General features: G+C 38.9%; 1 long non-coding RNA gene across 1 annotated transcript in view; it reads right to left on the bottom strand.

The window, feature by feature from the left end:
• Nucleotides 1-241: 241 nt before the first annotated feature.
• Nucleotides 242-8,066, bottom strand: part of LOC122459564 — a 66,338-nt gene continuing 58,513 nt past the window's right edge. Inside the window, exons 2-3 of the long non-coding RNA XR_006280347.1 lie at nucleotides 4,784-4,884; nucleotides 242-2,145 (exon numbers count right to left, since the gene is read on the bottom strand). This is a non-coding gene — a long non-coding RNA (uncharacterized LOC122459564). The remainder of the gene's footprint in view (nucleotides 2,146-4,783; nucleotides 4,885-8,066) is intronic.

The following is an 8,066-nucleotide window of genomic DNA, read 5'->3' as shown; positions in this document are numbered from 1 at the left end:
CTTCCCAAGTTAAAGATCTTCAAGGGTGACCAGCGGGGCCCTATGGATGTTCAGAAACTGACCTTTGTCATCCTGATTCTTCAGATGGGTGTGCTCATTGCTGGATCTGCTACTACAAATATGCCATGTGTAAACTATCGTAGGTAGCTTGCCCGTTCCCCCATTGGAGAAGAACGTGACCCAGAAGCTTCTCTGCTGTGGGCCACTGCTTCTGTCTATTTAAATGTTAATTACTCTTGAGTTAAGACACCCCACAGTGTTACAAGGTATATGGAATTCTCCAATCTAATCAAATAATTCAAGAATACCCCATTTTACCCTGGGGAGTGACGGACACAGTACTTAAAGATTCACAATAGTGAAGCAGCAGAACTTAGCAGAGAGTTTCTGGGCCATGCTGGAGAAGCAGGCAGTTCACACATTGTTCCCACTTCTGATTCTCCCAGAAGATGCTAAGCAAGGAATCTGGAGGGAGCAGAGAAGAAGGGCAACGTTATCTTGCTGGACACCCTCAAAGATCCTTGAAATGGCTGCCCAGAAATCTTCAGAAGAGCCAAGAGTGTAGCATGCTTGCTGACTTTTGAAAATTGTATTGAGGTTGCAAAATCCTCAAGGCCTCCTGCAAGAATATAATTAGTTGGGAAGAACCAAAGACTGCTTGCTGGAAGGGGGACTAGCACACAGAACAAGGGATCGCTGGAACCCTTTCCAAAGGTTTGGACGGGTTATATAAACTTTGAATAAGCATCTATACTTTTGGATACCTCAAATTTCAAAGCATTGATGGTTCTCCCATCCTTAGTAAGAACTAGCTCACATCTCCTACTCACTGAGCTGCTGCTGCTCTCTTAATAATCTGACTTCTTATCTGTCTTGTAGACCCCATCATAGTAACACTGCTACAAAGAACCTCAATTACATTATGTTGGGTGCAGACAGATTGACATGAGGAATGCCTATAGTCTGAGTACAACCAGGAACAATAGTGAATTAGTAACTAGGCACCCAATCTGCATGTTGAAGGTCACCTTAAACTGATATAGCCTCAGTGGTGCCCACTCTCTACCCTCACTGGGCTCCTTTTTTATTCTGCACATTTGAGAGCAGAGAAGTGGGTACATTGTGAGCCTAAGATTCAGTTCCACTTAATATCTCCGAGTGGTTAGCTTACTTGTGCTGATTTGTCGCCTTTATTCAGACTTGTGCGGGAGAGCAACAAGCTTGCACTCCCTGTTGCACAATCCACACAAGCTTGCAGAATCAAGGTCAGAATATCACTCAAGTTCCTTGTGGGGGCAAGCTGTCCCTGAGGCATGTGACTGTGGGGGTGCTCATCATTTCACCCATCACATAATTAACTCCTGCCCATGTTGAATCCACCTAGGTACATCAACAACACTCTGTCAGATTGGTGATGTAGTCTGGACTTGGATGACTGATCACCAAAGCGGAGATTTTCAAAGGCATAAATGGCAGCTAGTGACCCAACTCCCATCAACCTTCAGTGCAAGCCAGGCCTCTAGCTGTCCTCTGGGCCTTTGAAGTATAACAAATTGACTATGTTTACTTTGTTCCCCTTTCTTATAATGTGCACATGATCATAACTGAAACAAAGATCAATCTTAAATTCAAACAATAGGAAAAAAGACAAATGACAAAGTTGATGGTGTGCACTCCACGCACACATTCCTTAGCTCTAATATGCACTGCAATTCTAAGATGTGTAAACTGGAGATCATCTACACTGAAAACTGGCCCAAACCAAAACACCCAGATTCAAACACCCCCAAACTTTACTGTATCTTTAGCACCAAGCACAGATTTGTTACCTAGTTCTATCTCTACTTGCAACCAACATTGACAATGCAATTTGCTTCAGAAATAGTTCTGAATACTCCAAACCGAGAAGCTAAGAAGGAGCTGAGCAAATAGGAAATTAAAAACATATCTTTCTTGAAATTATGTTGGTCTCCCGAAGTCAAAGCAGCCAGTTCCTGCCCTGCTTTTGTCACAGCCAGCACCATGTTGGAAAATTAGAGCATTAACAAGGAACCTCAGAGCAAGTATAAAGCCAGCTTGTAGAAAGTCAGGTAGGTGGTAGTTTTCAAAGTCTCAGAGACAGAACATGACAGGTCTATGAGTGACCTAAAAAAGAAAAAAAAATCTGTCATTTATTATTTAAAATGATGTACCATCATGATATTTTCCATTTCAATAGCACATTTTATTTAAAGCTTTCAAAGTGTGTCACAAATTATTTTTAAAAACAGCCACCTCTGGGCTGGAATACAAAAGCTGTTTAATAGCTCACAACACAGTATTCAACAGCTTACGCTAGCAGGTCAATTTGAATGGAAACATGCAGGTAATTTTAGTATAGTATCCTATTCTTCAGGAAAGTGCCTTCAGATTGTTAATGAACAAAAGTAACAAAGAGCTTATCTCATCTACATCTCATTTTATAGATAGCATCTCCAGAAGCACAAAGTCCCCTGATATAGAGAGAGGGTACTGGTTCACTACTTATTCAGAGGGGTAAGAATGCCACCTACTCACACAAGAACGACACTTTCTGCCTCACCTAAGTGCTCCTTGGAGGTTTCCTATGCAAGCCTTAACTGGTCCATCTGTGTTTAGCATGTATTATTTGATGGGCATTCTGCAAATTCAGGCAAATATTGATGAAATAAATAGAATGTATTGTTTTATTTGACGATTCCCTTTTACCAAACTTGAGATAGAACAGCAGCTAGGGTTGCCAGATGTCCGGTTTTCGACCGGAACGCCCGGTCAAAAAGCACATGCTGCCATCTCTGCTTCTCTGAGATTATAAACCATTAGATGAGCACCACCTGAAGAAGGGCACACTTGTTAATGCTCGATGACAAACTGAGACGAACAATCATAGCCGCTGATCAACATCAACAGGAGCCGCTCCTATCTCCCTGGCTACAGAATGAAGCAGAAAGGGCTGTTTTAATGATAACAAGAATGTGCTTGAATGTGTGGGACTCACAACAGCTGTCTCAGTGGCAGTTCCGAACCTGAATCTCAGAATCCTGAATCTGAGGAGGAGAGGGTAAAAGACTATGCTAACAGGGGCTTCAGGAGAAAACAGAGTGTGGAGAAGGAATGGTAGTTAAAAGACACAAAACAGCATCAGCTTTGACTCACAGAAAGTATATTGCTCAGACTCCTGGAAGCCTGTGTAAGTTCGGGTGATAACAAAAACTACAAAATCAACATGATATTCTGAAGTGTGGAAGTTTCTTTAGCTACAGGTGATGTACATAAGGCTATATGTAATAAGAGATTGCTGTACAAAAGCTCAAAGCCACTACACATTACTTGACAACAAAATAAAGTTTCAAAGCATTCAAAATAAAAGTTTTTAATCATACATGTTGAATTATAACCCCATTCATGTGGCCTTGCTTCTTTTGTAAGCATGAGAAGTAAGGCAGCTGCACTGTGCAAATGGCTTCCTCAAGTGAAACACTAGAAAAAGAAATCGGTCCAATATTTTCATGCTTGGCCCTTTCTCAAAATAAATAATCTGTATCTATTTCAAAGGAAGAACAAGCCTAATGTATTTATTTATGATTGTAATACTTTTTTTAAAACTAGAAAGATGATTCTGATTTTATTTTAAAGTCACCATTCATTGATTGATTTATCTTTATCACTTATTGTGGGCAACAGCTAATAAGATTTAATTCAGGGCCTCTAGCAAATAACCTAATAAAGGCTTCTGGGCAAAAGAGCAGATGAGACTTAGATGGATGAAAAGCTAAAATTCTACATATATGGGGGCTTCTTTGTTTTTGGTTTTTGTCATAAGCTACTTCCACCACAAAGGCGGATTATTACCTCAGCGATACTCCCTCTCCTCCCAACATGAGTCATTTATCACTCTAGAATACATGCATGTCTCAGGGGGGTTACCAAAAAGCAGAGTAGCTCCAAGATGCTCCCTTCTTTGGATTTTTTCAGCTGCTTTGACTTCAGAGTCCCTCCCACTGGGATGGACAGAATGTGGGTCATCTAAACTTCTCTATCTGTTCTGAGTTGTAGGTGGACAGCATTATGTGTCAGAAGTGATGAAAGTCACAGCCTGTGGAGAAGAGCAGCTGTTTGCCCAGCAGGAAGCCCAAATGCTCCCCTGCTGACTGAGGCAGTTTATTTCACCTGAAGTAAACTTAGCCTTTGTTCCCCAGTTTATGAACTGTCACTAATTTACAGTATCCCAGTGAGGGGCGCTATGCTTAAAGATGTGAACTTGTGGTAAAGAAAGGGGAGGAAGAAAAACCTCTGTGAGAACTGTATAATCCAGCATGACTTTGAGGAGGGTTTTATAAAACATCCTTATGAAGCTCACTCTCTCTCTCTCTCTCTCTCACCCATTCAAAATTAAGGAACTATGGGCCTAATCCAAAACCCTCTGAAGTTGCTGAAGAGTCTGTCATGGAATTCAGTGGGCTTTGAATCAGAATCCAGATGAACCCGAAAAACAAAATACCTGCATTCAGTCTGAGGACATACACATTCATATTTTGCTGTGTTTTTCAATCAATGCCATTAAAACCACCTGTGGGGGTACTAGTAGACACTGTTATTATACAAGTGATCTAAACCAAACAAAAACAAACCACAAAAACAAATAAAGAAAAACCTGCAAAAGGCAATTTGACCTGTAGGGCCTGCTTGATTTTGACTAAATATTTACTTTGGAGGCGCTTAAAAAAATAGAAAGAGAAAAAAAAAAGAAAAATCACCTAATTACCTTCATGACCTCACTTGTTATTATCACATCCCCTCAGTCTTATGCAGTCTTATGTTGCGGGGCTCTGTAGAACAGTGAGAGGCATCTTGGTGATGGATAACCTGGCATAGGTAGAAATTATTCAGTAACTGAACCTGTACTACTGATGAGTTATCTGTAATTTGTTCTTCCTCCAAAATTAATTTAGCATTTGGTTCTTGAAACAGATGAACAGCCTCATAAATAATACACTTCTCAATGTTAATACAACCAAAAACACTGAGACTGACCTAAAAAGGACAACGTTCAACTGATGTTTTCTTTTACTCTAAACAAATTCTCCTTCTTTTAAAATTCTTACTTAAAAAAACCCCAAAACAAAAAAATCATGCCTGAGTGTAACTGCTAGTGAGCCTTTGTTTTTTACTGAATCTAGCTTGAATCAACTGCCTTCCCCTCCAACTCTGAATCTTTTATAGTAGGTAGAACCCCTTTAAAAACCTTGTAATGTCAATGGGTAATTTTTTCAAAAGCACCTAAGTGATTTAGGAGTTTGTCTCATTTTCAAAAGTGACTTAGGAACTTAGACTAAGTCTCACTGAAAGTTAATGGGAGTTAGGAGCCAGATTTTAATCGATTTTAATGAGAGTTAGGTGCTTAAACACTTTTAAAAATCATGGCCTAGGTTCCTAAATCACTTAAGTGCTTTTGAAAAAATTACCCAATGCCTCTTTTCTGCAAGGAGATCCCTCTCCCTTTGACCAACACATATACTTTCCTGTGATCATATTCTGGGAGGCAGCTCCTCTTCCCATTTACTCTCTCATGGGAATGGCTCTTTTTTTCTCATTTTGTACCATGATCCTACTTCTTACCGGTGGAAGGGTACTCTAGGTTAGGGTATAAACCAAGACCCCACAATGTAACAATGAAAGATTTCCAGAGGTGAGAAGTTTAAGATGTATAAAATATTTCCCTACTATGTGATGGGGGGGAAATGGTACCTTCAATTACTGTTTTATTTGACTTCAGGCTCAGGCACGCAGGTGCCTATGCAATAGAAGCCACTATAAATTCCTAAGACACAGACCAATAGCCCATTGAAGTTCATGGAAATATTCTCACTGACTGCAGTGGGCTTTGGATCAGACCCCATATAAACAAATAGGTAACAACAAATGAAAAGGCTCCAGCTTCAGAGAGAAACTTTAGCACAGGATGTACAAACTATTAGGGATAATTTACAAATCCAAAGGTGCCGTAAATATGTTGTGCCTTTGGTTCTTCCAGACCTATATGATTCTCTGAGGCTAGAGTTACTGGATGCACTCAGTTAAGCTCAAAGTGGTATGTCATGTGCTGTACAATAGACCTATTAACATTACCTTAGATCAATTTAAAAATACTTACACTTACTCTATCAATATGGAAAGGAATCTAAGATGGTGTGATTTACACACCAAATATCCAGAAGAAAGAGTAAGGTGTACATTAAAATAGAGGACCATCTAGCACTATCTGGCACCATCTTCCATTCTCCTGTTAGTTGTTTGCACACACCTCTCTCTTGGACTCTTGGAATGCAAGGTGTACCAATTTATCCCTTAATTTAAGTGTGGTAAGAGGCAGAAAAAAGTATAATTTACACCAATTTGGACACCTTCTAGATGACTTAAATTTGTTTAGATGTAGATTCACCTCTGCATTTCCCCCTCAAAGTCCTAGGCTAGAGATCACATTTACACTATTATCCTGATTTCTCAGACCAATCAGACCAATCACAGAGCAAAGGTTGTAGGAAGATTATATGCCGTAACTTGACATTTTATTTCTTCATTGATACTGACAAGGTGCCCTACATTTGTTTCATTTTTGTCCTAAAATGAAAAGTACAGTTGTTGAAGGAAGGGTTTAGGAGGGCTTTTTGTATACTATATCTCCCACCACACATATTGGAATGCTATTTGAATATAGCATTTGGGGATGGTATATCTTAGTCCTGAAGATTTACAAAGGTACCTATATACTTTTGTAAATTTGGCCTGAAGTAGTTAATAATGGAAACATTTGTTCTGAGCATTTGTCCTAAAACAGTGAGGCATGGTCTACATTAAAAACTTAGGACAACCTAGCTACATGGCTCAGGTCCCAATAGGATGAACTTCTCTCTATCTTAGTCACACAGACAGGTTTTTATTTATTATTGTTCCTTCTGAATAAACTGATAGAGAATTTTTTGTTTGAAAAATTCTCTATCTGTTTTTTGTGACTTTCTAACTATTCACATAGCTAAGTAAAATATATTTTAAAAATCGTTTGATTACAATGGAGAAAAAAATGCCAAACTTTGATCCAGCCTCAATCTTACTGAAAGTCAACAGAAGTTTTGCCATTCACTTCAATGGGAGGAGGATCTGTCCCATGGCAGAGCTGGGGACAAAGTTTTTTTTCACAGCGGCAAGTTTCCCCCAGTGTTCTGGAAACCCTCTTTTATTTTCATAAAATCATCATTTCTTCACCCAGGAGACCATTTTGGCACTGGTCTATAATACAGTCTGTTCTTTGGGTTCAGGGATTTGCAATCTTGTTTTGCAAGATCTTTAATAAAATGAAAACTTGGAATACCTGCCTACAACAACCCCAGAACAATTTACCTTACCGAAAAAAGCAAACTCGCTTGAATAATTTCCCCAAAAGGCCAAGTATTCATCTAACCATATCTAGAATCCTTTCGAACTCGCATCCCCCAGTTAATATTACTCTGTCATGATTTTATGGTTTAATCCCAGTTAATAAACTATTTATTGTGACTAATAATAAAAAATATGGACAAATGCTACACTGTCAATGCTTCAACCTCAGAGCAAACTCTGGAAAGTGGGCCCCTTGCCTTCTCTTAGGAAACGAGGAGTACAGTTTGAAATCCAAAATTTCACAGAAAACCTGCCAGATTTGAAGAAAATATTGGCAATTTTACTAGTTTTCCATTGTAATTCCCCAACCACTATAACTTACAAATCAAATTTTTCTATTACCAAAAAAGAACTTCTCTTCAAGAGTGTAAACTGACAAAACATATATAAAGCAAATATTTTACAGCTGGTTGAAAATTACATTTTTTCCCAGGAAAATTTTTAACAAACACAACTTGGCATCTATATTCCAGCTATATTTGCATCTATATTTTTTATTACTACAGAATACACTATTCTACATGGTTGTTTTTATGGACACACTTGTTTAGAAGGCGATTATCAGTTAATACATATTCCTGTCACTAAGGTCAGCATCAGTGACTGAATAT

The sequence above is a fragment of the Dermochelys coriacea genome, chromosome 3, assembly GCF_009764565.3.
Source record: "Dermochelys coriacea isolate rDerCor1 chromosome 3, rDerCor1.pri.v4, whole genome shotgun sequence".
NCBI lineage: Eukaryota > Metazoa > Chordata > Testudines > Dermochelyidae > Dermochelys > Dermochelys coriacea.
This window is presented reverse-complemented; position numbering and strand designations above follow the sequence as displayed.